The sequence below is a fragment of the Barbus barbus genome (assembly GCF_936440315.1).
Source record: "Barbus barbus genome assembly, chromosome: 35".
In the NCBI taxonomy this organism is placed as follows: Eukaryota; Metazoa; Chordata; class Actinopteri; order Cypriniformes; family Cyprinidae; genus Barbus; species Barbus barbus.
The window spans coordinates 18,498,593-18,506,288 of record NC_136763.1 but is presented as its reverse complement, the minus strand read 5'-3'; positions in this window follow the sequence as shown (position 1 = coordinate 18,506,288).

Below are 7,696 nucleotides of genomic sequence, written 5' to 3'. Positions count from 1 at the left end.
CATCATAAAAGCAGTTTCTCATTCTTTTGAACAAATTGCGATTGCTTTGGTACATTCATGCAACTGATTATGTATTCTAAAACGTATAGGCTAAAGTCAAAGAGAACAGCTGTTCATATTGTGAATTGAAACACAAATATGTCCTCTGTATTTTATTCCATTGCTAATGAGAAACAGCTGATTGAAGTTATGCAAATATATAAATTACATCTGATTCCCATCTAGGAAACACACTCAGGTGTTGAGGTTCTTTCAATCGCATGACCATATGATATACAGTAAAAGAGGAACTCTTTGGGCTGATCTTGTGTGGAAAAGTGCACTCCTGCATAAATGTGAGATTTTAGAAGCACCAAAGACTGGTGCCAGAGAAAGGGGACAGGTGTGAGACCAGACCACTTGCCAATATATGTGATCACATGGAACAATTTGGCATTCCACCATTCCCAGTGCAGTCACAGCCTGGTTTGACACCCATTCGAGAATGATGTCTCTTTTCCTTGCCCCTTACTCCCCTTTCCTCAACCCCATTGAGGAGTTTTTCTGAGAATGGAGATTTAAGGTTTTTGACCATATGTCCCTCCTGGATGCAATGGATGCTGCATGCCAAGACATCACAGCTGAACACTGCCAGGGGTGGATAAGGCATACCAAAAGACACCTTGCCAGAGAAGAAATATCAGGTGTGATGTGGATGAGAACATGTGGCCAAATGCAGAAGACCAGACAGATTAGAAGATGACTGTTTTATTTATATTTTATTCTTCAGTGGATTTTTCTGTTTGTATATTTTGTACTTTCATATAATAAATGACAACTGTATTGCATATTTTTGTTATCTTGCAGTAATGTCCTGTTGCAAATAAAGCCTTTACTTCAGTAATTCTGTCTCTGTCTTCTTTTTTCACAAACCGTAGATTCTATAAAGCGACAGAAACAAAATGCATTTACCAAACCCACTGAAACATGTAGAGAGGCTTCAAAAAAACTGCAAAACACAATTTATGATCAATGCAATATAGTATTGTATAAGGGAAGATCTGACACATATAAAATAATGCAGTTTCTGTAATTCCGTCTGATATTAGTGTTTTTTATTATATTGTGCTATGATTGACTAAATATTCCTGTTGGAAGAGAACATTTTTTAGTGTTTTGGAATAATTATTTGATTTTGAAACATGTTTGCAGTGTTTTGGTATTATGTTAGTGTCTTATTGTATTTTGAAAATTACTGTTGGAGTTTAGTTTCCAATGTGTGATTTTGAGCATGAAATTAACTGTTTTGTCAATTGTGTGTTGTAGGTGTGTTGGTGCGCTGAGTTTAGGAAAATTGTTAGAAGTATTGAAAAAATTGTCATAGCGATCGTAAAAAACTGTAAATGCAAAATAGTTGATCTAGTTGTCATAAACTGTCAAGCATATTTTCTACACATTTCTATTAGACTTTTTGTAAATTTGCCATGAATTGTGCAGGTGAATCTTGACTTTCACTAATGAAGAGATTATAGATCAATCAATGATAAACCAGTTCTCTGAAATAGCTCAAAGGTGCATCTCGTGAACCTTCATTTGGAAAGCATTTATAGACAGAGGACAACACAAGAGTTAGAAAATCCTGACGATGGATGAATATCCAGGAAACAATCAGGGTCAACAGCTGAGAGGAAGAAGAGGAGAAAAGATGCGTGGAAGTGTACAGAGGCAAAAAAGAGGAAGAGGCAGAAGAGGCCAAGGACAGAGGCGCATCTCAGATGAAATAAGGGCCACAATTGTGGACTATGTTGTCAACAGAGAAGGGCACAAATACATCAAAATGTATTTAAAATAAAAAATACAAAATACTGTGTGGAAAAATATATTTAAATACAAATACAAAATACTGTGTGAGAAAATGTATTTAAATACAAATACAGTATTTTGTTTTATTGAAAATACACAAAATACATACTTTATCACTCTGACGTGTCAATAACTCCTGCCCACTAAAAGCTCCACAAATATATTTGCATACCATGACAATATATAAATGATATAGAAAAAGTTCAATCGATTTACACTTTATGTCATCGCCAACATATTGTCATGTCGCTATAGCAAGCAGTAATGCTTAAAGTTTAATGAACACATTTGACTATAGATAGTTGATGATAACCAAAATCTGATAAAAAAAAAAATACTATTATAATTTTTATACCCAAGTTTCTGAGTTGTGTGGAGAACTTTAAACATGGTGGAGGGGAAAACAGTTGCTGCTGGGACAGGTATGCTTTTTTTTCCCACAAAAGCAAGATCACCTTGTTTTAGTGTTAAAGTCATGCACATAGAAGTGCAATAACCATTTCAAGCATTTTGTATGTTTTATACACAGCAAAACAGCATGTATTTGACTGAAAATCCAGAATAGTCAACAAGCTAACTTTAAAGATAGCACTGTGAATGTGTATATAGTTGTCAGCGAATGGGATGCTACATTTTATTCAAAATTAAATATCTTAAATATCTACAATTTTGGCTTCAATAAGATTTTCCCAGAAAACCAGGCATCCTCCACGATTCCTATTTAGTCCAACAGCAACGCACTTAAATGCAACAAGCTTGTATTCAGGACTTCTGAAATTGGAGGTAGGAAATTTTAATAGCACACGAAGGCAGTACTATTCCTTATTTCCTTACAGGAATCCAGAAAATGTCATTACCCAGTTCTATATGGCGTCATACAGCTGCAGCTCACATGCATGAAAGTGGCATGTCTGAACTAGTTGATACAGGAAATCAGCAGTCTAATAAAGAGGTTGATTGGCAAAAAGTATTTTGTGTATTTTGAAAATACAAAAATACTAAGATTAAATGTATCTAAGTACAAACTGCATTAGATTTTTTTCAAAGGTAAAAAAAGGTTTTTGTATTTCAAATACGTATTTTAAATACTGCCCATCGCTGGTTGTCAATCATGGCCTTACATTGGCTGAGGTCAAAGGGTACAGCCAAATATTGGGAGATTGACCGTATCATCAATATTTCGAACATTTTGAAACAATCTCTTTCAATCAATATCCCACACACAGTAATGTGCAAATTTGTACTTTTGAAATGGATATACATGGAATAAGAAGTGCAGCCTTCTGCATTTCAGTAGAGTAACTGTCATCCAAACTATTGCCATAGTTTATATCAGGTAATACTAACAGAGTGCACTGTTATATTGACAACATGACTAAGTATATTGACTTGTTTGAGAACAATGACACAAGGACTTTTTATTCTGCTGGCACTGATATGTTCATTGACATAAATACTTACTTTTGAGAGATGAACTAAAGATTTTGAGTAAGTTACAGGCTTTTGCAGGTACTCCATTTTGTGGTGCTGTTTGTACGAATTGCACATACATACAGAAATGCACATATTCTTATTCCTTGCAAATATTAAGGACGATTCGAGAAATGCACCAAAGCGACTGAGAAAAACTGTAAAGATACATGGAGGCAATAAACACTGAAAGGGATAATTGACCCAAAAATGAAAACTTTATCAACATTTACTCATCCTCATGTTGTTCCAAACCTGTATGAAATTCTTCTGTTTAACATAAAAGAATATATTTTGAAGACTTCTGGTATTTTCTGAATTTTGGGTGAACTGTCCCTCAAGTCATTTTTGTGTGTGCATGTTTATGTGGTTTATACACAAATTTGTATAATGACATGGGTATGACAGAGGTATTACAATATGAAGGTGGTTTATGAGGACATTGCCTATGTCCCCGTAATTCAAAAGGCTTAAAAAACATACTAAATGGTGTTTTTTTGAAAATCTAAAAATGCACAAAGTCTCCTGTGAGAGCTAGGTTTAGGTGTAGGGTTGGTGTAGGGCAATAGCACACACAGTTTGTTCAGTATAAAAACCATTACGCCTATGGAGAGTCCCCATAAACCACAAAAACCAACGTGTGTGTGTGTGTGTGTGTGTGTGTGTGTGTGTGTGTGTGTGTGTGTGTGTGTGTGTGTGTGTGTGTGTGTGTGTGTGTGTGTGTGTGATTTTATATGATTAACATTTTTAGCACAGTCATAATTCAGATAAGCAATTTATCTGCTTACTGACGCATTTAATTTCCATTCCTAATTTCCTTTCTTTTTACCTTTGTCTCAATCCACTGTCTACATAAACAGTATGAATAAGTTACTGCATTAAAGAATATAGAAAGAGTCCAGCTTGTAACAATATTTGGACTATTATAGACATGGTCTGAGCAGAGAGGACAAGAAAAAAGGTGAAAATCAATGTGATATCATATGGACTATAAATAAAATGAGTTTTTAATCATATTTCATGTCTTGAAAATAATTATTGCTTCTGTCAGGTTTCAAGAACAAAGGAGTTTTAATGTACTTGAGTGCCTGTATATGTAACTATTTATATTTCCATTTCCTCAAAGGCAGTTGCTGGGCTAACACATACGCCATGAAGTCCCAGATGTACACAACCTGGATGTTGACATGTTTGCCTCATGAGTATTTGTGTATTTATTTATGAGCCAATCACAAATCCCATGTGACTAATACTTCCAAATTAAAACTCCTTCCAGCAGCAAACAGGAGATATACAAGAGTTTAAATACATTTTTTTTTTTTTTATCGATCGATCGATTATTTAGACTCTTGATAGATAGATAGATAGATAGATAGATAGATAGATAGATAGATAGATAGATAGATAGATAGATAGATAGATAGATAGATAGATAGATAGATAGATAGATAGATAGATAGATAGATAGATAGATAGATAGATCATTAACCATGAATATGTACTGTTACAGTATTGATATATTAAACTTAAAATCACTTCAAATCCTAGAAGGTATTTTAAGTAAACACTTTAGATCAAAGGCTTAGGTTTACAAACCAGTCTGGGAATCACTGTGATAGAGCACTAAATGAACATTAGAGGGCAGTAGTGAGAGCAGCACTGTTCAAGTTTGGATCTGAAGCGCAATCATCTTAATATGACTACCAATGCTTACTAAAGCTGTGAAAATTGACTCATTTAATCATTTGCACCTTTTCCTTGGCCTGCTTTCACTGCATATATGGGAAATATTCAAAGCACATCAAGATGGTAACGGGGCTCCTCAGGGATCAGTTCTTAGACCTCTCCTCTTCTCCATATACACTATATCACCATCCTAATATTTGATGACCAACTGACCTTCAAATACCACATTACAAAGACAGCTCGATCATGCAGGTTTGCACTGCACAATATCAGAAAGATCAGGCCCTTCCTAATGGAGCATGCTGCACAACTTCGTGTCCAGGCCCTTGTAATTTTTTGGCTGGACTATTGCAATGCTCTTCTGGTTGGACTTCCATCATGCACAATCAAACCTCAACATATGATTCAGAATGCAGCATGACTGGTCTTCAACAAGCCCAAAAGGGCCCACGTCACACTTCTCTTTATCACCCTATACTGGCTACCGCTTGTGAGTCACATCAAGTTCAAGACGTACTCCTAGAGAAGATGAGAAGATCGTTGGTGGGAGGAGACTGCAGAGTCTCCAGGCGAGGACCAGCAAACTGAAGGACAGCTTCATACATCAGGCTGTCAGGAAGCTGAAATGTGCCTTATGCCACTTTATTTCTTTATTTTTCTACAATGTCCTCATTTGTATATTTGTATAGTTGTATGTACATATGCTTAAACTGTATTTATCTGTATTTGAACGTCTACTGTCAGTGTGTAATGTTAACTGTATGCACCAAGGGTCTGAGAGTAACGCAATTTCAATTCTCTGTATGTATGTGCCGTACATGTGGAAGAATTGATAATAAAGCAGACTTGACTTGACTTGACTTGGCTACCTCCACTCACTCTTACGAATCTACATGCCCGCTTAAGATTAGTAAGTGAGTGGTGTCTTGTGTTACCATCACAGAGATGCACAAAACCATTTTCAAAACCATTTTCATTCACTGCTCTTTGCTGGTGGAATGATCTCCCCATCCAAAATGCCAAATCTCAACCTAAACTATTTCTGAAACTTTGTATTACAAGCATTTTTGTGTTTAGGATTAGGGTAAGGGTTAGGATGAATCGCTTGTTGTATTCCTCATTTATAAGTCACTTTGGCTAAAAGTGTCTGCTAAATGAGTAAATGTGCTAGTAAGTGTGCCTTTTGTCTCTCATAACAGCAGTGTCTCTTGACACACCTTCTGCAGTGTGCATGCTGTCCATTCTATGGCTTCTCTGGATTTAGCTCAGTTTAATCCTAAGGGTGACTGCACCTGTGAACCATACTTGGCAACTGTAAATATACAACAGGCAAGAAAAACTAATTTAAACTTGGACCTTAATTTAAAAAATTATATATAAACAAAAATCAGCATTTAGTGTGATGGTTATTGGTGGTTCATGGAAACAAGTGAGCATGATTTATGGAATGACCAATGCTGGGGTCATATAGAGGTCAAATAATTGGCATGTGAATCAAAATATTACAGGTTCAAATTCCATGATTAATGACGCTGTTAATACTGCCAGGATATTAAAATAATCAAACTGCATATATTGAGAATATTTTAGGGTAAATCAATGTAAGTTACCTAATTTTCTCTTGTAACTCAGCATTGTAGGATCCTAAAATAGCGGAATTACACTTGAAAATGTAATTTGGTATGGTACATATTTTTAAAAAATGTGATATGGGACCTTCATACAGTGCGTCCCATATACCTCACAGCCTCGTTTTCACCTGTGTTGAATTCAATACGTCGTCCCACCGATTTGGTTTATAACACTAGCAAACCGTCTAGGACTGAAAAGCTGTCCGCGGTGCTGAAATGAACCACGCACAAGTGACTGCGAATAATGGGCTTTTATTTGATAACGGGAAACTGTTTAACTGTGATATTTAAGATGATTTAAAAGTGATACCTGTAGGGACAAGAGTTATAAGAAATTAGTGGGGGACGAGGAATATTTGGAATATATGCAATTATTAAATTTTAATATAAAATACCACTGATTACAACAAAACCTTAGCAAAGTAAATTAAATTAATCCAGTAAATGCTCAAATTGGTTCGATTGGTGTTATCGATTCATTTGAAAGTATCGGCTCATAAGATTCATTCGCACAGGCATCGGGACTACGTTATCTGCACAATATGTCGTATTTACTGAAATGAATCGGCTCTATGAAGCGCTGAGGGTTTTGTTTTACTAAAAAGAACCGAATCATAGGAGTTCTTCGCTCTAAGATCTGACTTCACTAATCACACGAATTCATTTTAAAGAACCGATTCGTTAGAGCCAATCGTTCGTCAGTCGACACCGGTAACAGACGGTAAATTGCACGTTTGACAAGCAGTAGGCTAGCTATTTCTGAATAAGAACCAATTCTCAGTTCCCAACCCTAGTGATAGCAGAAACACGTTCGTTATTTTGATTGAATATTGCGCTTCCCGATTGCAGTTCGCAGTGAAAGCCAGGGATTGGGAGAGAGGCTGAGAGGGTGTGTGTGTGTGTGTGTGTGTGTCTGGTTAGCGTGTGACAGACCCCCTCCCTTTCTCCACCCCTTACCAGCACAAACAGCAGTGTGATATTTACATTTCAAACGACATTTACTCCATCTTCACCCTGCTAACTCACAATATTCAGCTTTTAGAGAAGCATCTGAGAAATTAAACGCT